Below are 22,534 nucleotides of genomic sequence, written 5' to 3' on the forward strand. Positions count from 1 at the left end.
CGATCCATCGTCGCCTTGATCAACCGTATCAGTTTATCCGGAAATCCGTTTTCGTGCATTAGCTGCCATAGCTGGTCCCGATCGATTGTATCATATGCGGCTTCGAAGTCGATAAATAGATGATGTGTGGGCACGTTGTATTCGCGGCATTTCTGCAATACCTGACGTATGGCGAACACCTGGTCTGTGGTAGAGCGTTCACCCATAAATCCCGCCTGGTACTACCCCACGAACTCTCTTGCAATTGGTGTTAGTCGGCGGCATAAAATTTGGGAGAGTACCTTGTAGGCGGCGTTCAGCAATGTGATTGCGCGGTAGTTGCTACAATCCAGCTTATCGCCCTTTTTGTAGATGGGACACACGACACCTTCCATCCACTCCTGCGGCAGAACCTCATCCTCCCAAACCTTGGTAATCACCCAGTGCAGCGCTCTAGCCAGTGCATCACCACCGTGTTTAAACAGCTCTCCTGGTAGTTGGTCAACAGGGGCTTTGTTGTTTTTCAGCCGGCCGATCTCCTCCTGGATTTCCTGGAGATTCTTAGCCGGAAGTCGCATGTCCTGCGCGCGTGCTCCTAGGTTCATTACCATACCGCCACCGTTGTCTGCCATATCGCCATTCAGGTGCTCTTCGTAGTGCTGCCGCCACCTTTGGATCACCGCACGCTCGTTTGTAAGAAGGTTCCCGTTTATGTCCACCGGCAGTTCTTCATCAAAACAGTTGGCCGCATCAGAACCCTTCATAAAGGACCAAAGAGGCACTCCCGCCAAACATCCGTAAAAAAAGTACCAGGACTGATTCCATGGCCAACATGATGTGTTTCACCATCTTCTGCCATATTGGCCCTTCTTCAATCCGCTCTGTACTAACAAGCTGCTGAAATGGTCAAACCAGCCGATTTCTGGCAAGAAACATCCCGAGTAGCACAAATCAGCAAAAAGTGGTTGCAGCAACTTGATTGTGTCTAAATCTGGTCACATGTGATATGCAGTAACTTGTGTGAAACATGTGTGCTGCTAGGGACGACCACTCGCGATGCCATGCCTCCATTGAAACAGCTCCGGGATACAAAAACAGAATTATAGTTAACTTTAGGGAGTTATCGGCAGCCAAAACGAAAAAAAAACCAGAATAATGAGTTGTGCGACAAACTGCATATGCTTGTTACTAGAGAAATCAACGAGAGTTGTTTAGATGTGTTGATCAAAACCAAATTGACCAACTGAATGCAAGCAGCTCATTAGGGGCCGTCCACAAAGTACGTCACGCCTCTAGGGGGGAGGGGGGTTCAGAGCAGCGTGACGATCCATACAAAAATTTTAGAGGTTTATTACAAAAAGTGTGACGAAGGGGAGGGGTCGAAAATCGCCGATTTTTGCGTGACGTACTTTATGGATCTTCCCTTACCGATTACATCATTTTCTGACCAGTTGAGATGCTAGATTTGATACAAATAAGTAAATAATGTCACAAAATTTTGTTTTAGGTGTAAGTTACCACACCAGGTCCTTGGTATAGCGTTTGCCCGTAGTATTGCCTCACGAACTGCCTTATAATTGGTGTTAGTCGACCGCATATGTTTCTATAACTCTGCACCGTGTTCGTCCAAATCTTGGTGATTACACAAAACAGTGAGATAGCCAATGTTTTACCTTCTTCTTTTTCGTCATCATCATCTTCTTTTTCTTCTATGGCTCTACATTCCAAGGGGAACTTGGTCTGTGGCAAGTACAATTATGCCCTGGCATTAAAAAATGTTTTGCTCCCGAAAACATCCTGGACCGGGTCGTGTCTTATTAGCTCTTTTGGTAGTTGATCAATCCCAGGGATCTCCTTGTTTGTTTTTTTTTTCTCAATCTGTCAATTATCTCTTGGATTTTCTAGATCTAGAGCCATACTGCCTTTAATTGCATATTTTTCTCATATGGATAAGAAACCCAGCAAAGATGGATCAGATTTGGGATTACAGGCAGTATAAGTCTTTTTTTTTTTACTGACACTGTTGTCGGTGTTGCATTCTTCTTCTCGATTCACCGTAATTTTGGTTGTTTCTCTGATCCGAGGCCACCGTATCGTACTATAGAGTAGTGACCACATTGCTACCGGTGGTGGTGGTTCGAATGTTCAACCATCTACAAAAGAAACCACGCCTAGCTGCTCCTCTGTTGGAAGTGCCACTACGAGCTGCAGCGTATAATCTTGAGCTTATCCACCGTCTTGCAGCCAGTCGATGTTCAGCGGCAGAGTTTGCTTTCAACACATATGAACATCGTAGAGAGTTTTGATCGCATGCATACGGCAGTGAGGTAACGGTCGTATTTCGGTTCGGCTCAGCCGTACATTGAAAGCTTTTTTTACGTTGTCGGGTTTCCCTTCGATTAGACATTGCACGTAGCTGCTGTAGTTGTAGAAAGGTCAGGTAAGCTTGGAATCCCAAAGAATTCCTATGCCTTGCAAATAGTTGTTTTATTGATAATCGAAATATGAAAGAAAAGATACATAAATTACTAATAATTGTTGCCAATCATCACTTATCGTGGTTTGCGTTCCAATCAGCACTAATTCAAATTTTTGCTTATCGAAATTAGTCCCAACCGTCTGCTGCAAAAAGTAACAGTAACTGTTGTAACACTTGTCTTGTCGGAATCAAGCAGAAGTATATGATCGCCATATTGCCGTAATCTGAAAAAGTGACGTATACGCCATTTTCCAATGATGGTGTTAACGAGTAGTGTTCATCGAGGTCATTAGCAGAAAAATAAAGAAAACATATGTTGTAATTTGGCACTTGCGTCACTTTGTCAGATTACGGCAGCATATAAATGTCGCAGTGAGGCTGGATGCACCTTTGAATTAATGCATAATATACCTATCTCCGTTGGAAATACCAATACTCGTTTTCTGCTTGAATGCTTTATCTTTTGAAACCCGATCTTGCATTAGGCGTCATCGTCAACGTTTGCTCCAAACACACCTACTCATTGTGGTAAACAATGTTATCAAAGGTAGCTAATTCACGTTTTGCATTTGCCTTTACCACTTCGCAAGCTGAGATTCGCAAGTAATGGGCTATTTTGATTAGCAAAATTTTATTTCCTTCATTGCAAGTCAGGCGGCTTGAATCACAATTATAAAGTAGTAGATTCTCACATAATGCATAAAGTTTCCAACATGTGCTGCATAAACTTTGAACAATCACTCGATTATGTTGCATTCTCCATGTGCATCACCATCATCCCAAACCAGACTACTATGACTAATTTGCAACAGGTGTCACGACAAGCTCAGCCAGACACTTGTTTAAGCCTACTACGCTTGCATAGCGCCACTCAAGCGTGCTTAGAATATTGTTGGATGACGGTAAATAGAAAACAGACGCCTATCCCTTCCAGTTTGCTTAATACGATTTTCTCGTTTGGGATTTTCTAGTATTTTATTTCCTCCTTTCCAACCAGCTGTAGGAGATAGCCAACCAACCATGGCATTGCACACAACTCACGACACTGGCCGTGGCACGGCGGCGTCGCTTGTTGTGGTCTGTTTCAACCCACTCGACGCACCCCAAATCGGCATCATCCTCTCGCATAATAAAATAGAAGCGAAAAAAAATTGGAAAATAAACAAGCAATAAAACGATGAGCAAATAGACATCTTGTCCATGCAATCACATAGCCGCAAAGCGGGAAATAGTATGGCAATATTTCCACGTAGATGAGATGGTAGCAATGCATATAAAACATAGTGATGTGAAATTTCCGTACATAGGATTACCTCCAGGAATATTCCAGTTTCATCATTTGTATTACTTTGTAGAACAAAAAGTAAACAAATAGAGCCATCATGCTTGACTTAAGGTCCCGAAATCAGTTTTACAAAATGTGACACGTTATTGCTAATCGATCAAGTTCTGTGACATATCAATTGTCACACTCTTCAATCACCCAAATTAAACAGAAAACCAACATCAGAAACGTAAGGTGCTTAGTCACCACGTTGCCTACATAGATCTGTGTAGTGTATTTTCTTTGTTTCGTAAGGTGGCGAAAATATGGTGGTTCATGCATTTCAACTAAAAATATCATTGCATCAGTGCATTTTCGCCAGAAATTCGCTTCCCCCGTTGCAGGCGTTTCACTGAATGAACCTCTCCACTTGATGCACCACTTTTCTGTGTTCAAACGGGAAGGTGAATAGCTTGGTCCGTGTCATAAATCAAAATAGCTTGAAATATCAACTGGTATTTAGTTGCTGTTAATGAACTAGTTTTATGTTATTTATTACAACATGTGATCCGTGAATAACGGGTACGACATGAGGAACAGAAACGGATGCATACCAATCGTTGACAGTCTTGTTGAATATGCTTCAGTGGTTGATGGAAAAAGTCACAAATGCGACCATTTTACCAAATTCAATCATAGCTATCTAATGCGTAACAATTAGATTTATAATAAATTATCTATTTGTCATCAATTTTCTCAAGTGTTGAAATATTCCGGATTATTTGGAGTTTCAGCAGCTTTGGAATACAAGAATAAAAAGTCTTGATTCAAAATCGCTATTAAGTTTACCTATTGTTGGCAATGGGTGTTAAGAAATCGCAATAAAGCAAAAATTTATTATTTGATAAGCATTCTAATAATAGAGTCCAAGTGTAATGCATTCTAGGGAATCAAAGATCTGTCATATTCAGCCTCGAATTATGTACCGCAGCTATTAAATGTTCTCCACTGATACACCTCATGTGTCACTAGCGTATTGCAGCACAGATTTCACGTTGAGATGAAAAAATCGGATTTTTTTCTAAATGTTTTTTACACTCTCGTGGGTAGCCCTTGCCTTCTCGATTCGTGCGTCGATCTTCGTATGGCCATCTGACACCTTTTGACTATCAAAATATTAGAAACGTTCAACATTCGTCACATTTTGCCTAGCTGTTGTAAAATTGGAAGAGGTACTCGTGTTCACATCTGGAGCTTTGATTTTCTTGACGTCGATGGACTGCCTATGAGGAGCGTTCGGGAAAGTTGTTGAACATACTCTGTGTATGAGAGTGCTGTTGGGTTGGGAGTGAGTCGTTTGGGTAGTTCATGGTTATAGGCAGCCATAGTGGTCCACGTGTTTGCTTACGGTCAATCGCACGATCTCGTCGGTTACGACAAGGAACTGTAGAGCGGTGACAGAACACATCCTTTTCTCACACCAGTTACGACCCGAATAGGATCACCTAATGTGCAGCATTCTGCATGAGAATGCCTTGCACTGTGCCTCGATGGGGCCGATGATTTTCTTAGGAACTCTCTTGCGGCTCATGGTGGCCTACATATTCTCGTGATTATGTCTTTCGAAAGCTTTTTCGTAGTCAAAAGAAACAAAATAAAGGGACACTTAGAATTTGTTGACCTGCTTCACCTGGATTGTGACAATATGATCCACACATGCGCTTCTGACACGGCATCCTGCCCGCATCGATAGTATCTGCAGTCGGGATAAGATTATTTTGCATACATATAGAACATTAAAATTGTACACACCATTATAATGCCTCTCCAGTTATCGTATATTTGTTTGTTTATTATCCAACTGACAATGGTTGTCTCAATGAATATGACTTATTCTATTCTAAATCTATTTGGTAACGTAACGGGCGGTACGGAAAACTTCTAGTAGTTGTTGTCGAAACACGTCAGCAGAAACATTGTAGTCAAATACTGCCCATGATCGCATATTTGTAATATTCGCATTTTTGTTCATTTTGTAAGAAGACTGTGAATAGTTCAGAAAGCTCAATTTACTGCATCTAATCCCACAACACAAACGATTACAAAATCAACCAAAATGCAAATGTTACAAATATGTGATCCTGGGAAGTATAGTCAGGTCACTCTTTTTATGCACCCTCCCTATAGTACTCAGTATCCAAAAGTAATGGTAACTTAGCTAATCCAAACTATGCAACAGCTGAGCGGATGTTATGGGATCAGCTAGTAGTATATCCGCTGATATGGGACCGATCCCTTGGGCTTTTTTTTATTTTATGCTTTGGATGAGTGACCTTGTGATCATGTCTAAACGGCGATTTGACAGGCTCTTCGATAAGTGGTTCGAAGTATGTACTCTAACTAGCGTTTCAGCTGGCCATTTGAGTCGATCAAAAGCTCTATCTGCGTCTAAAACTTCGTCAAGTTCGTTTTGTGTACTGCCTCAAAGCAGCTATATCTAAAATGTACATGCCGATCAAATCCAATGGCAATTATTCCCCCTCCCTTTGTATGGCCATGTGGTTCTTGGATAACATTATCCATTTGATTTCTGCCTTTCTCATACACCAAGGTGCAACGAAAAGGCTATATGTTCGCTCCAAAAAACGTTTTTTTCCTGTTGTACCGAAAGGCTATCGTTTCACTCTGAAATAGAACATTTCGGAGACCCATAGTGTTATATACCAATCAACTCAGCTCGACGAGCTGAGCACATATCTGTCTGTCCGTGTGTATGTGTGTGCACAAAAGCTAAGAAACACATTAGACAACTTTTCATAAAAGTAATCTAACCGATTTTCTCGCAACAAGTTGCATTCGACAGAGGGCAAATCCTAGTTGATCACTAGGGGTGGTGGAACTTCGCGGCAAAATTTTCAAAATTTCGCGGACAGCCAATTCATAAAATCTGAAAATTCGCGGTAAATTATATTTCGGTACAAAAAATAAAACCCAGATTAATCCACCTAGTGGTGATGGTGCCTTTCTCGTTTTTTTTCGAGTGATTTTTGGTATAAAAAAAAGTATTTTGGCCATAACTTCTGAGCTCAAAGTACGAGCCAATTTTCAATAGAACACAATGGGACAGGATTCTGCGTCGAATGCAACTTGTTGCAAGCAAATCTGTTATAGATAAGTGCCTGAAAAATTATTGAGAATTGAGGTAAAATTTTAAAAATTAGTGAGATTTTTTTTTTGTGAAAAAATGTATTTTGGCCATAACTCCGAATCCCATAGTTCAATTCCGCCAATTTTCAATATGAAACCATGGGACAAGATTCCGTATCGAATGCAACTTGTTGCGAGCAAATCCGTTAAAGATAAGGTCCTGTAAAATGAGTGAGAATTTTGTATGTGTTTCTTATGTAAAAAATGAATTTTGGCCATAACTTCGAAACCCAAACAATGGGACACACTCCAAATAATCTAAACGTTGTTTCCACCTGAATTTTCAGGTACATTTTACGTGCACACGTAACTGCAAATGCTTCAGAAAATTTAGGTGAATTCTATCCAAAACTCAGGTAGAACTTACCTGATTTTCACGTAGAATCAGAATTCTATCAAAAAACAGGTAAAAGTTACGTGAATTTCAGGTGGAAAAAATCTACGTACTTTTTCAGGTGTAAACAACGTGCAGATTTTTTGGGTGCAAAATTCTGCGTCGAATGAAGCTTGTTGCGAGTAAATCAGCTAAGAGTGAGTGCCAAAAAAGAGAGTGAGAATTTTTCTTGTAAAAAAATATATTTTGGCCATAATTTTTCGGTAGTAATTGAGCATGGTAGGTTACAGCATTTAGCCAATTTATCCATCTCGTAATGACCGATGTAGGGGGCAAAGGTACACTTTCTTTATCAACGCCGGCTAGTTCGGCTATGTATGGAGATCAGCAGAACGACATTTTCTCGAGGCCGAATGAGAAAAAAATAGATTTGAAACATGCCACGATACGATCGACGTTGGGAAACTTCCCTAAGTATTTTTTAAATTTGAAAGAAAAACAAAATTGTTCTTCAATTTATTTTGGCTCAACATTCGACCTATTTCGGACTTTGCACTTAAAAAAAATAATTCCGAGACGTCAGAAAATGCGTTGTTTGTCGAGTTGGTATTGATTAGGTCAAGAAATCGACTGAGGCAATAGAAAAGAATAAAATTATAGACGGGAAAGGTTATTTTCGCGGGTTTTCGCGAAAATGGTTAAATTTCGCGGCTAACATCAAATTTCGCGGATTTCGCGGCTTCCGTGAAATCGCGAATTTCCACCACCCCTATTGATCACTATTGAATTTGATAATGATTGACCGTTGCGTTTAGAAGTTATTGAGAAAATTGTACTTCAAACTATATTGTCTCTATATAAGGTTAGTGTCTTGGCTAAATGCGTGAAAGGCAGTACCACTACTCGGTGAATTAAGTTGGTTTTTATGGATAGCAATCACTTATGCGCATAAAAAACACGACTATACCCGAAGTGTCCCATCTATGATGTGAACCTTACATTTATGCTGCAAGGAGCCAACCAGCCAGAGTATATTCATTGGTAAGATAACCATACTGAGGTGGCTGGGTCCGAATTTTGGATATGCCTTGGACTAAGCAAGAATAATAAGGTTCATGAAAAGTTGAATCATTCACGTAAGGGCCACAGCTTGACATGTGTACGTACATAAACAGAAATCTTCCTACGGACGGCATGAGGCGATGAAGAGCATCTGAATGGCGTTGTTGCAGGAAACAAAGGCGGTATGTTTTCGAACCTGGGAGCACGCGCGTAAGGCATACGGTTTCCAGCTCAGGATCTCCAGGATATCCAGGAGGAGATTGGCCGGCTGAAAAACAACAAAGCCCCTGGGGTTGACCAACTACTAGGAGAACTGTTCGCATACGGTGGTGAGGCACTGGTTGATTACCAATATATGGGAGGAGGAGATTCTGCAACAATTTTAAAATTGTTCATTCTTCAACTTTGATTGATTAGATGAGTGCGTTATATCTGCTTGAAGTTAAATTCATTTAATAAATTCTTTTGAAATACACCCAACTTGTTATCTTGATAGACCTTTTGCCCCTTTCGATATTTTGTCCTTTTCGACCTTTTGTCCTTTTCGACCTTTTGTCCCGTTCGACCTTCTGTGACTTTCGACCTTTTATCCTTTCGACATTCTGTCCCTTTCGACGTTTTGTATTTTCGACTTTATGTCCTTTCGACCTTTTGTCTTTCGACCTTTGTCATAAATTCGATTCATTTTAATACATGTTATGTATATTATAAAATTATCGAGTTTTCTGCGAAATAAATGCCATAGTAATTATATGTAAGGCATCCACAGTACAGTAGCCGTTCGATAACTGCAACATGTTTACTTTTCAGTTAACGAATTGCAGTTAAGAGGCATTGCAGTTAAATGACTTGCAGTTGTCGAAAGTCTACTGTAAATGAAACAGGAAACATTCTGGAGTAGCTTAAAAATCCATGTTCAATTAATTGCCAATTTCACGGTCATCGCATATTAAATTCCCAGTTTTCCGCTTCACCTCTATCTGCTGATCGCTAAACGTCGTCGCACGCAGAGGATGAACCACATGACGCCTCGACGCCAACCTACTGCACACGCTCGCATGCTCAAAGGAAATCACCGCCACCGCTGCATCCGCGCCACGAGAGAAGGAAACCCCGTAAAAACGCTGCGATAACAAAACAACATTTTGCACGTTCCACTCCCCTGAAACTCTTACCTTCTTCGGTGCGTCTGTGCTGTCTGCAATTTGACTTGGCGCTGAACTCGACTCGTCCTTCGATCTCTTGCGCCACGCCGATAATAATACAGAAAAGCCGCAAAAGTATTCCACGAAAGTCACGTCCACTTGGAACCACTCAACGCCTATAGGGACTGCCACTCAGGATCAACTTGTTGATCTCACTTTGCACCAGATGTGACCTTTTTAGTTGTTCCTTTTCTACCCAATTTCGACGCGGATTACGCTACGCCTTGATTCAACAGAAAAACTTCTATCGTCTCACTACACTTTGTCAGCGCAAACAAATTAACAGGAATGAATCTGCAACAGCGATTTCGTTACACCTCACTCCGTTTCTCTCACACCCTATTTTTCGCGAGCTCGTATGAATATACACGTCCAATCGGTACGATGTTCGAATCTCAACTGGTTCAGTCGACCGAGTTCGCCGCGCAAATATGAGAGGGGAGCAGTTTTCAAAATACACCACGACAACGCTCTTCACCACGTTTTTGTCACCGAGCGATATGCTTACACTTACAGTCGGCGTCCGCGGGAGTGTGAGAACAAATTTCGATCACAGCATTCAGCGCGGCACTGCCCACCGCCTTCATCAACACCTCAAGTTCTTCCAAAGCACGGAGGCCTGCAACCTGGCCCTAGATGCTTTCATCAACGAAAATACTCACTAAAAAGGTTATAAAATTTAACGTCTCCCGATTTGTGAAAATTGTTTCGCCTGGTCCAATATGTGTTCACCTTCGGTTCTCAAGAGACCGTGGCCTCTTGAGATGGAAAGTGAATTGGTGTTGCATTTTTTCGTCGTGAATGCGGTTACGGCGCTATTTACGAACTGCATGAGCTGCGGGAAGGCGATTCAAGAGGGAACACTGTGTGATCGCGCAATTTAAACATCATCATCTATAGCTTACCGCTAGACCGCTGCGCTGCGGTGAGGTAGTTACACTGACTGCATAGAAGAGAAGCGTGCACGCGTCGCCAGCTGACATCAATAATGGCTTATCGGACTAAATTAAACGCTGCGCTCAACCAGTTTGACGGTTTGATGATTGGTCTGTAGCATTAATTGCTATTATTGCAGCTACCAAATGTCCATATTTTGTAGTAGAATAATATTCGACACTATTATATCTAAAATGTCCACTTCTGTGCATATGCCTGAGAAATTTTCCTTGTGAAATTTTGCCGTTTCTCCACGTGAGCTAAGGGCCACGTGCCAAATTGCAGTGACAGAGCCACCAAGTTTACTTCTTGACTGAACCATGATATATGCATAAATAAAATTTTAACACGTTAATTTCTTGATTATTATTGAAAAATTTCCAAGAACATTTTTTATAATAACAAATGTGAAATTCTTCTTTTGTACTGTTAGCAGGGCTTGCAACCCAATGAAGATGAGCAAACCACGCATGCCTCATTCTCTTGCTTGCTTCACAAGCAGCCAGTGGTAGTGAGGAAACAAATTCGGCAAGCAACACGAAGCTTCGATGCTCTTGTCACACATAAGCTACTGAATCATACATGTTCGTTGTTTGATCGCCTACCGAGGGAAGCGATTGTAACGAACTCTTGTGTTGATGTCACTCCTGCGTTGTATTACGGGAGAAGATGATACATAACAAACCAACACAATTCGGAATTTTGCAGCTGTTCTCAGGCTGCAATATACGAGACAAATGTAGCGCTTCTCTCTGAATACGTGTTTTACGAAGCAGTTTGATCCACACGCGCATTAAAAAAATGCGTTTATTCCTACGGGCTAGAGACTAATTGGGTATAATCTATCTTCTATATAGGGGGGATGACGGCTTTTGCAGTTTTTGTTCTATTATTGTCCCTGTCAGGGGGTTTTCTATAACCAATTATGCTCAAATTTGGCCTAAACATTCTTTGCATATCAAAGAATATTGTTGCCGAATTTCATAAAATTTGGACAACAAAAACGCCCCTGACAATAATAGAACAAAACCTGCCAAACCCCAATAAAAATGAAATGGTCTGTGTTCGTATCCGCATAACTCGGAAACGGCTGGATAGATTTTCTACATTCCTTCAGAAAATAGGGGAACGGTTTGGCACTTCATTCCATAGCTCCGATTTCCATCCCATCAAAAACAAAGCAATGAAAAAGAATATGAATTGTTTCTAATTTTTGTATTTTTTTCAGTAGTGAGCACGCGTGTTAGCAAAAAGAAGCCACGATATTGGTGCTGTATTTCTTTGTTTTGCGATGAGATGAATATATGTTCAGTGAGATAGAAAACGGAACAGTTACCCTGTTGTCGTTTCCAACGGGTTTATATAATATTATTATTTTCTCATGCGAAAATCACGAGTAAGGGTGGAGAAATTATGAAAAACTAAAATTAAGATAATTCGCATGGGCAGCTCAGAACGCGCATTTTCGCCAACTATGCAGGAGAACGTCTGCTGGGTCGACTAGTCTTCTTCTATTTTCTTCTCTATGTAATAAAAATGAAATGATTTGTGTTCGTATCCGCATAACTCGAAAACGGCTGTATGGATTTTCTTCATTCCTTCAGCAGATATGTCGTTATCGTTTCCGACGGGTTTATATGATATTTCCTCGTGTAAGGATGATCAAATCGTGAAAAACTGAAATTAAGATTCATATGGATATTTCGCATGGGCAGTTCACAACGCGCATTTTCGCCTACTTTGGAATCGGTTAGATTTAGAAAGTAGTCGTATTTTACAAAGTTCTTCGGAAGGTCAAGACTATTTTGTTGAGAATTAGTTTATTGCGGAATTCATTGTTCATGAGACTTACAAGATAAGATATCTCGGAATCTATACCTAAAGTCAAGGATGTTATCTATCATTTAGTAGTTTGTCAATAACTCATCCCAAAAGATGAGTTTCAAAATGTGTTGTATGGTGGACTTCTAGTGCGAAGGCTTTTCTACAACTCTGTCTAATGGTTCGTTGTTTGAATTCCTTTAGTAACTTAGACTAAATAATAACAAAATTCCAATCATTTAGTTTAAGTTACTGCAATTAGGCGCTAGTGTACATAAGATTTTCAGCAAAGTAGGATATCTAAGAATCTATTCAATTTAGCAAGTAGCTGTATTCTACAAATTTGTTTGTATGGTAAAAACCTTTATGTTAAAGATTAGTTTTGTTCAGAATTCATCTACCCAACGGCGCTAATGTACGTGAGAGTTTCGGTAAAGTAGGATATCTCGGAATCTATTTAACTTAGAAATTCATCGTCTTCTACAAAGTTTATCGAAAAGTCAAAACCATTATGTTGGAGATAAGTTTAGTTCGCAATTCGCCCACCCAAAGGCGCTAGTGTACATAAGACTTTCAGCAAGGTAGGATATCTTGGAATCTATACAATTTAGAAAGAAGCCGTCTTCTACAAAGTTGTTCAAAAGGTCAAAACCATTATGTTGAAGCTTAGTTTAGTTCTGAATTGATCCATCGAACGGCGCTAGTGTACATGAGACTTTCAGCAAGGTAGGATATCTCGGAATCTATTCAACTTAGAAAGTAGCCGTCTCCTAAAAAGCTGTTCGGAAGGTCGAAACCATTATGTTATGTTGAAGATTAGTTTAGTTCAGAATTCCTTCGCTCAATGGCGCTAGTGTACAAGAGATTTTCGGCAAGGTAGGATATCTGGGAATCTATTCAATTTAGAAAAAAGCCGTCTTCTACAAAGTTTGTCGAAATCATTAGGTTAAAGCACAGACAAACAGACATAACATATTGAATATTCACTCATCAAATTCATCGTCGTTCAAACACTAACGACAACTGTTGATTTCAGTTAATTTGGCAAATCACGAACCAGATGGCGGTAGTGAGCAAACGTCAAACCAGAGCATATCCGATGTGTACGCCACGAGTAATCAATTGGCCAACTAATGATTATTTGAATTGACCAGTGAATCAGTGAACGATGGAGGTTTGACGAGTGTTATTTCTGTTGTCTGCGAAAACGGCTACCGCAGTGATGGCGTTGGGGGCAATCATCGATGGTGCAGCAGCGGTGGTTGTTGATAGTGATTGAAGACATCACAGCTCTCTAAATTTCACATATTCCACTACTTTTGTGTGCGCTAGCGCCACCAAGCGGATGAATACCATAATAATGAGATTTGAAATATAATGGTTCTGAACTTCCGAAAAACTTTATAGAGAATCATAACTCACTAAATGATACATATTCTGTGATATCTATTTCAATTAATAGTCTCATGTGCGTTTCCGCCACCTAAAAAACTCAATCCCTAGTTAAGGACGTAAGGTTTTGATCATTCTAACTCTGTGGAACATCACAACTCTCAGAATTAAACAGATTCTGATATATAACAACTTGGTGTAATATCACAAATCTATTTTTTAAAAGTTCCGAGATATCTAATTCTCTCATATACGCTAGCTCCGCCAAGCAGATTAATTCTGAATTAATCAGACGTCCACCGTAATAGTTTTGATCCTTTGAAAAACTTTGTAAAAAAACACAACTATCTAAATTCTACAGATTGCAAGATGTCTCATTTAATTGATGATCTCATATACGCTAGCGCTGCCAAGCGGATGAATTTCAAATTAATTAGATGTTCTGCGTAGTGGGTTTGATCTTTTTAACAATTCACACTTAATCTTATTTACCGGGCTCGGTTACCAGTTTACCGATTTCTCAACAGCTGAGCTCTCGGTATCCACCTCAGTAAAATAGTTTAAAAAGTTACCGAGGTCTCGGTTTTGAGTACCCGGTGGCGAAATGTCAGTTATAACTGAGCACTCGGTAAATAATACCGAGTTATTTGCACGTACATTACGGATTTCGGTAATGAAAAATACCGAATAAATCGTAATTTTGGTTTCTGTTTTTTCTTAGATAATAAAATAAGGAAGCACAAGAATTTTGTCATTCATCGATTTATTAGTATTCATTGACAAGCATATTTTATTATATTTCAAAGTGAATTGATGTGCGTTCGTAACCGCATAACTTCCAAACAGCTGGATGGATTTTCTTTACTCCTCCAGTACACACTTAATTTAATTTAACGGGCTCGGTACATGAATTACCGATTTCTCAACAGCTGAGCTCTCGGTAGTCCGCTCAGTAAAAAGTTCAACATTTTACCGAGTCCTCGGTTATGAAATGTCGATGATGAAATGTCAAATGTTACTGACATAATCTGTAAAAATTACCGAGCAGTCGGTAAGAATATACTGAAGAATTTGTAAAAAAATAAAGACCTCGGTTATTCATATTACTGAGAAAAATGTAATTTTCTTCATTGGAAAAAATAAATAAAAGACAAACGTTTTCGATCGAAATATGTTTATTATCAAAAATTTATATTTCCGCAGCGTTTTTGAATAAAACCAATCGAATCTATTTATAAAATGGATTTAGCCCATATAGTACCTAGTGCATGTCAGATTAAGCTGGTCCTTCCCTTGCGTTCGGCGTTTGGCCCGGCGAGTGCAATAGAGCGCATCAAGTAATTGGATTGATCGCAGAAATGATCAGCTGCATTACTTCCTTTGACTCTGTGATTAGGAAAATGCCGCTTTGGACCAGGCAACATACTGGCTTCTTCTGGTATTGGTCCGCAGACGGACGCTCAACAGATGCCGCAAACTTCCTGAAAATTCAAGAAATCTTATATGTTTTGTTGGCAACAGGATGAATCGCTTTTACTTACCGAAATGTCTACCAGCACATTTTGTTTTTCTATTAATGTGGTTTTATTAAATTACTGTCATCGACGGCAGATCCATGACGTTTTGGCATGTTTGGTTTGGTCAGGAAAATAGACGAAGATGGACGCTACGGGAAGCTTTGTACGAGTGGCTTAAGCCGGTGTAGCCGGCCAGTTGCAATTGGCTAGTGAAAATGGCGTGCCAACACGTCATGGGTCATCGGTAGACGACAATAATTACGTGCACAAACTAACTGTTTAAAACTCGAAAAATTTTACAACACAAGATAGCGTCACATCGAATGTTATGCGAGTCCCAAGCTGACTTCGGTAAAAGTATTACCGTAAGCTCAGCAAAGAATATTCTTTTTACTGATTGCTCGGTATTTTTTTTGACAACTACACACAGAGTTTGTTGAACTGAGCAACCCGGTTATCTATTTTACCGATGTCCTGTAAACTACATTACATTGCTGAGATATCGGTATAATTTATTACAAAAATCAGTAAATTCTTCAAAATTAACTGACCTCTCGGTTCAATTTCATGTTTACCGGGTAAAATCAGTAAAAAATATTACCGAGATAAAATTATCGATTTAAGTGTGTACGTTATTATCTCCAATATTTCCTCATAAGAAAATCATCACCTATGGGGGAAATCGTCTGTCGGGTCAGCCAGTAATTTTATATTTTTTGACGAATCCAGCTAGGTTAAACAGCGAGATAATTTAGCCTTTTGTCTGGAAATTGAAAATATCATGTTCAAAGAGTAATGGTTGATAAAATGTAACAAACAGTAATGAAACCTTGAAACCTACCTGAACTACTTAAACTTTCAACCCGTAAAATATTACTTATATGTACTGCAAAGCCTTCAAATTAAATAAAGCAAATCGCTCGTGCAACAACTTCTTTCAAATGAATCGGAGATGTGTACTTCATAAATATGGCGTTGCTAAGCAATCACCATCGGTGATAACGTCACATCGAGCTTTGCTGAGAACTCCGTACTTATTTCACCGAAAGCTCAGTTAAACGCATTGATTTTTACTGAACAATATTTATATTTTTGACAGTTACAGGAAGTTTTATTTGGAACTGAGTTGTTCGGTAATTTATACTACCAGAGATCAGTATTTTATTTTGAACAGCTGAGACATCGGCAAAAATATTTACAGAAATCGGTAAACTTATTTTAAATAACTGAGCTCTCGGCTCAAATTTACTTTTACCGATTGAAATCAGTAAAAAATATTACCGAGCTGAGATTCTGAATTTAAGTGTGCATATTTTGTTCAAATAGACGCTAGCCACCATGCGGATGAATTTCGAATTAATTAGATGTTGTTCACAATGGGTTTGATCTTTCGAACAACTTTGTAGAATGTCACAACTCTCTAAATTTCACAGATTCCGAGATATCTTATTCAACTGGTAGTCTCATATACGCCAGCCACCCTGCGGATGAATTTCGAATTAATTAGATGTTGTTCACAATGGGTATGATCTTTCGAACAACTTTGTAGAATGTCACAACTTTCTCAATTTCACAGATTCCGAGATATCTAATTCAATTGGTTGTCTCACAAGCCTACTAAACAAATATATACAAAAATTTCTATTGCAAAAAACCAAGCAATGTTATAATAGGGAAGAGCGATAAATCTTTGCAAAAGATATTTTAGTTACCAGATAAAGATTATCGCCTCGGTTCTTTTTGTTCTGCTGTCCGAAACATGTGTGGTACCTAACTGTCAAATTTATTCATTGACATTTAGATCCCCTATCCTCGCCAGCAAAAGATGTTCCGGACAGCGACGACAGCGACAATCTTTATCTGATAACTGAAATATCTTTCGTCTTTGCCCTCATCTGCAGAGGATAAAGACAATGCTGAGTTCCAGTTTATTTGCAATATTGGCAACAAACATGGAGAGGTATATGTTGGGAACTTTCCAAACTGCAATAACTTGTATATTTAAGAAGTAAAACACAAATCATGTTAACAGATGGTTAAGTTTATTTCTAAATATTGATAACTGATACTTTTTTTTTGTCTTTATTAAGGAGACTTTCAGCCCATAACTGATACTTATTTAACCTTACACATCGTCGAAAATCGATTAATTCTCGAAAGGCGCGGCAGGCGATCATTGTCCTATTCTGTTGCAGTTTGAGACAAACGTTTATTGCGAGTTGAGTTTGTCCTAACATTTACAAAAAAGGAAAATGTGGTTCTCATTAGCAATGTTGTTGTTTTACATTCCCTGAAAATAATACATCTAATGGGTGGCCACTAAATAGCGGGAATGGAAAAAATGGCCCGGGAAGAAAACTGCAAAGAAGTGCAGCTCAATCTGATCTACGTTATTATAAAAAGTAGTCCTTAGTATTTAAACATAGATTAATGAATGATAGTGTATGGTTCGTGGTCCGCTGCGCGGCGTAGTTTAACGGATGCCATTTCCGGATGCTGCTTCTTATCCTATTGATCAGTTGCTTCGTGTCTTTGGCCTTCAAATCACGTTTGTATACAATGGAGCTCAATAGACCAAAAATACTTTAGCAGTTTTCTAAACATTTTCACGCTTAATATTGTCCACCGTGTACTTTTCCCACAATCTTTGTTCGCTTAAAAGTATTGTACAATGCGCGCCACAGTACTTCCTGTTTGATGGTATGTTTCATAATTGAACATTCTGGAGTAAAAATTTGTGGGCGACAATTTTCTGAATATTCTAAGGATTTTTTCACATAAGGTATTATTTCTGTGAAAGCATTGATGTTCTCATAGAAAATAATTCAATAATTAAATTTTTCGTTTTTTAGAAGCTACACGATAATAAGAGTTTGTGTTTATACTTCAACATTTAGGTGCATTCCCTATTCCCCACCATTCTTTTATTGCACGCTTCCAGCATGCGAATGGTGAACGTATGCTGATTGTGTCTATACGCTCTCTTACTACAGTACTGAACGAATTAAACATGTATCTTCTCAGTGCCATGTTGTAGCATGAAGCAATCTTTCTCGGTTCCGACCCGTAGAAATGGAACTTCCGAGCAAAACAAACCAGTAAATTATGCCAGCAACACAAGCAAAGCGAGAGAGAAGCTTTGTTGCTAAATGATGTTGTGAGTAGGTTGCAACACCGAGCAACAATACTTCATATGCAAAAATGAAGCACGACAACTCTCCCGTGCAGTATTTGTGCGACAAACACAGTACATCGAATATGTGTATCTCCTCTCTCTCGATGAATCTGAGAATTTCCATGCAACAAATTATCATAGAGTATATTCACAAATCTGCACTTTTTACAAGCCCTGACTGTTAGTCTTTGGAAAGCGAAGAGGATGAGAGATAAAGAATAAATTAATAAAAACTTACTGTTTTCAATTCTCAATGAAAGCACGAAACATGCACTATAGAGCCTTTATAAAGGTTATTGAATGCCAAATAGTAAATTATTATTATTGAAATTCTCTACATTGGTAAGAATTTTATTACCGCACTTACTTCTTCTTCTTCTTCGATGACTCTACATTCCAACTGGAATATAGACTTCTTTTCAATTGAGTATTCTATTAGCATTTCCTCCGTTATTAATTGAAAGCTTTTCTATGCCCGCCATTGCATGAGTATGTATCTTATGTGGCAAGTACAGTGGATACACTATGCCCAAGGTGTCGAGAAAGTTTCTAACCCGAAAACATCCTAGACCGGGACCGAGAATCGAACTCGCCGTCTCCGGATTGGCGATCCTACGCCTTTGCTCGCAAGGCTACTGGATTACCGCACTTGCACTCCTTTTGAAATGTAGAAGTTTTCAAACTTCAAGCAAAAACATGAAACCAAATGATACCTTTACCAAAACTTCTAAAACTTCGAGTTAATAATAAAATAGTCCTTTATCTGTCATATTTAAAACCAAACCGATCCTACCTAAACAATGAGATTTATAAACCTAGCACTTAAATGTCAATGTCCCGAATGGCTCTCACTACCTTGGTTTCAGTCTGGCGATGCCAATTAGCCCTCACGTCTACTGGAATCATAATCCACCGTGAAATACAGGAAGGAAAAACTTTTCAACTTCAGACACTCAACAGCCGAGCCAGCCACGATGGACATCATTTGCGTCGTCGTCTGGTCATCAGATTTGGGCCCGCGACTGGTAAACATTATTTATAGCAGCTGCGGCAGTGTCCTCTGTGATCACTACCTCACTGCATTTCCGAGTTTAATGAATAAATGGTTGAAATAGTAGTATAAGGCAATTTTACATTTTATGATCTATTGTACCAACTAGTAATCTTTTTTAAACTTTATCGTGATTTTTTTATCGTTTGATAGCCCGTTTAGAATACGAATTATATCACTTGATATAGAGTATCTTTATATTATTAATTAATGGCGTTTCATGCCAAGATGCTCAGTAATATATATTGAGTCTAAACGAATCTAAGATTGCTGTATCCCGAACGTGTTTCACAGTTCACTTGTCATCACTATAGAAAGGTTGTATTTTACAGATCGTATAATTGCCCGTATTATACTCCGAAATGACCAACGAAACACATTTTACCTTGAACGGTTCATCCACTGTGAGGAAGTCGTGATGAGCATAGGGCCATCCGCAAGCATGTGCAGGCAACATAAATCAATTTGCGAACGCTAAGACACCCGACTCGGTTACCACGTGGCCTACGTCTACAGGATAGACAGACACGCCAGAGTGAAGGAAAATGCAAGTTTATTCCTAACCCCGTGCAAACTGTTCTGATTCTCAATCTCTGCTGTATGGACCATTTATAAGTTAACTGTGCACAACGAACTAAATTTTGTGATCGCGTGATGGAAAATTTATTTTATCACAATTTATTTATTTTAGCACAGTTTATCAGTACACATTTCGTTCGATATCAAATCAGCAAAATTATTATGCATATTTAGCACGTCACACAAGAATGACAATTCATGTGTGTGGGAAATTCGAATTTTGGGTTTATATTGATTCCAAACAACATTGAAAACTTAAGGGGACATAAAAGGGATCCCACCAATCTCCCTCACCTCTTGTGCCTGTAAGACCACGGAGAGAATGGTCAACTGTCGGCTCCGTGAAAGACTGAAAGCAGATGGAAGGTTCGGCACCAGCACATACTTTACCAACCTGGGCAGTGTGCTGCAGAGCGCGTACAATGCAGGACCTGGTCTCGTTAGCCAAGGAGCTGGACACCCGTGGTCCTCAACAAACTGCAGGAATGGAGCATCACCGGTAACATGCTTGCCTGTATTAAAAACTTTTTGACCGGAAGGACCTTCACGGTCCTCATAGGCGGCTCTACATCCGGAGACTATGCCGAAGAAACTAGGGTCCCCCAAGGGTCGGTTCTAGCGATCACCCTTTTCACGATTGCAATTAACAGGGTCTTCGGCATACTACCGACCAACGTCCACCTCTTCTTCTTCGCCGACGACATCCTCCTGGTAGTGGTAGGAGGAACTCCCGGACGGACCAGGATCAAGGCGCAGGCTGCCTCCATGGGCTTCATTATGAACGCGGGTAAGTGCATTCGGGGCCACGTTTGCCATGCCCACCATCGAATTGGAGAACCGTCTATCAAGATTGGCAATGATACCATACCCAAGGGGCCGTACACATATTACGTAAGCACTTATGGGGGAAGGGGGGTCGGTCAATATCTTACGCTCCATATAAATAAAAAATCATTTGTATGAAAAAAATCTTACATGGAGGGAGGGGGTTTGAAAAACCCAGAAAAATTGCTTACGTAATAAGTGTACGACCCCCAACCGAAAAGTCGTTCGTGTTCTTGGTGTAGACATCGACCGGCGGCATACGGCGAAGGGACTTCGTCAGCGTGCTTTCCCCAGTCTTCAATAGCTACGTCCGACTGGCTTCCGGTCTCCTCCCTTCCACACCAGCAGAAGCAGCCTGCGTTTTGGAGTGTCCAGACCCGATCTAAAAAAATTTCCCACCAATGCAATGTTTTTTCAGCCGATTCTGCAAGTGTTGTTGCCGCCCTCCAGAGTGAGCCTCCCAAGCCCCGGTGGATCCAGGGAATAGTTGCCGGCATGAGACCCGATACCACTTTCGCCTGGATCCCCGGCCATTTCTGGAGCCATGCCTTCTGAATCACTCTGGACTTACGGAGTTACAACGCATCAATTTCAGTCTAAAACCCCATTTTCTCCCCATGTCCAACGTTTTTTTGTGTTTGTGTAGCTCTTTTATCCTTCCATTTCTATTTTATAATATTAAGTAATTTTAAAGTGGGAATTTTAAGTTTTAAGTCAATCAACGAAGCCCTTGGTTGGCTCGCATTGTCATTGTTGCTCTGCTCCTGGCGGGACCCAGGTTGGCCCCCAAAGGAAATCCCTCTGATTACCTTCCTTACGGTGTTGAACTTAATTTTAAGATTAACAAAAAAACTCCTACAAATGCGCTGCTCGAGAGCTTCATAGCCAAATAAGTAATTAATAGGTTGAGTTTAGCACTGCGTACAGTTAAATCATTTAACAATTAGATGTTAATAGCATGTTCAAACTTAATTCAAATGCTATAGCGTTTCTATTATCGCTGCTCCCATATGATTTCATCGTAGCGTAGTTTTTTCGGAGATTTTTTATCACGGAAAATTGTAATCCCGATTCGATTGCTTGTGTCCCTGTTTCTTTTCTTTTCCATCATCCAATTGATAAGCTAGTTTTATCAGTCTGGGCTTATTTGTGTGTGAAAGTTAGCTCGATTTGAACAAGAAGTACCAGACGGCCAGAAATGAGTCACTTGAGCTGCAATAGAGCTAACACTTTCTAACTCCCGGACCGGCAGCTTGCTTCCATAACACAAGAGGAAAAATATCAGGCTTGTAAGATTCAGGTCTTACGGCAATTTATAACATCTCGAACATAGTGTTTTTAAGTTCAGAACTTGGAATCTACTGCCACGATTTTAGTTTTATTTTGTTACTTCGCTATGTATCCAACCATATCCATTAGATCTTCTGGAGGGTCAACAAACATCGTTAGATAGTTTTGGGATATTCAGGGTACGCTTTTGGTTTCGAAACTTGCGATCTACGATAGTAGCAATTTCGTTTCTCAAAATTTTGCTATACATATATTCAATCATTTTCATTACATCTACTGGAATGAAGACCGGCATCGTACATACTTTCGGAATATCCTGAGTCATCCAAACTGTTCTTGGGCTAAGAACTTGCACTGTACAACCGTACCAGCCAATTTTTCATCACTCAAAATTTCTTATAAATTCAATTATATTCAG

General features: G+C 39.8%; 2 protein-coding genes across 3 annotated transcripts in view; one reads left to right on the forward strand and one right to left on the reverse strand.

Moving 5' to 3' along the window:
- The window catches only part of LOC134205316 (tissue inhibitor of metalloproteinase), a 51,741-nt gene extending 41,793 nt beyond the window's left edge, over window positions 1-9,948 (reverse strand). Inside the window, exon 1 of one of the 2 annotated variants that reach the window (XM_062680468.1) lies at window positions 9,501-9,948. The gene's annotated coding sequence lies outside the window, so the exon portion shown is untranslated. The remainder of the gene's footprint in view (window positions 1-9,500) is intronic. The other variant, XM_062680467.1, reaches the window with a different exon arrangement.
- The window catches only part of LOC134205317 (synapsin), a 278,521-nt gene that overhangs the window by 221,337 nt on the left and 34,650 nt on the right, over window positions 1-22,534 (forward strand). The gene's annotated exons all lie outside the window — the stretch shown is intronic.

This window comes from Armigeres subalbatus, chromosome 1 (genome assembly GCF_024139115.2).
Source record: "Armigeres subalbatus isolate Guangzhou_Male chromosome 1, GZ_Asu_2, whole genome shotgun sequence".
Lineage (NCBI taxonomy): Eukaryota > Metazoa > Arthropoda > Insecta > Diptera > Culicidae > Armigeres > Armigeres subalbatus.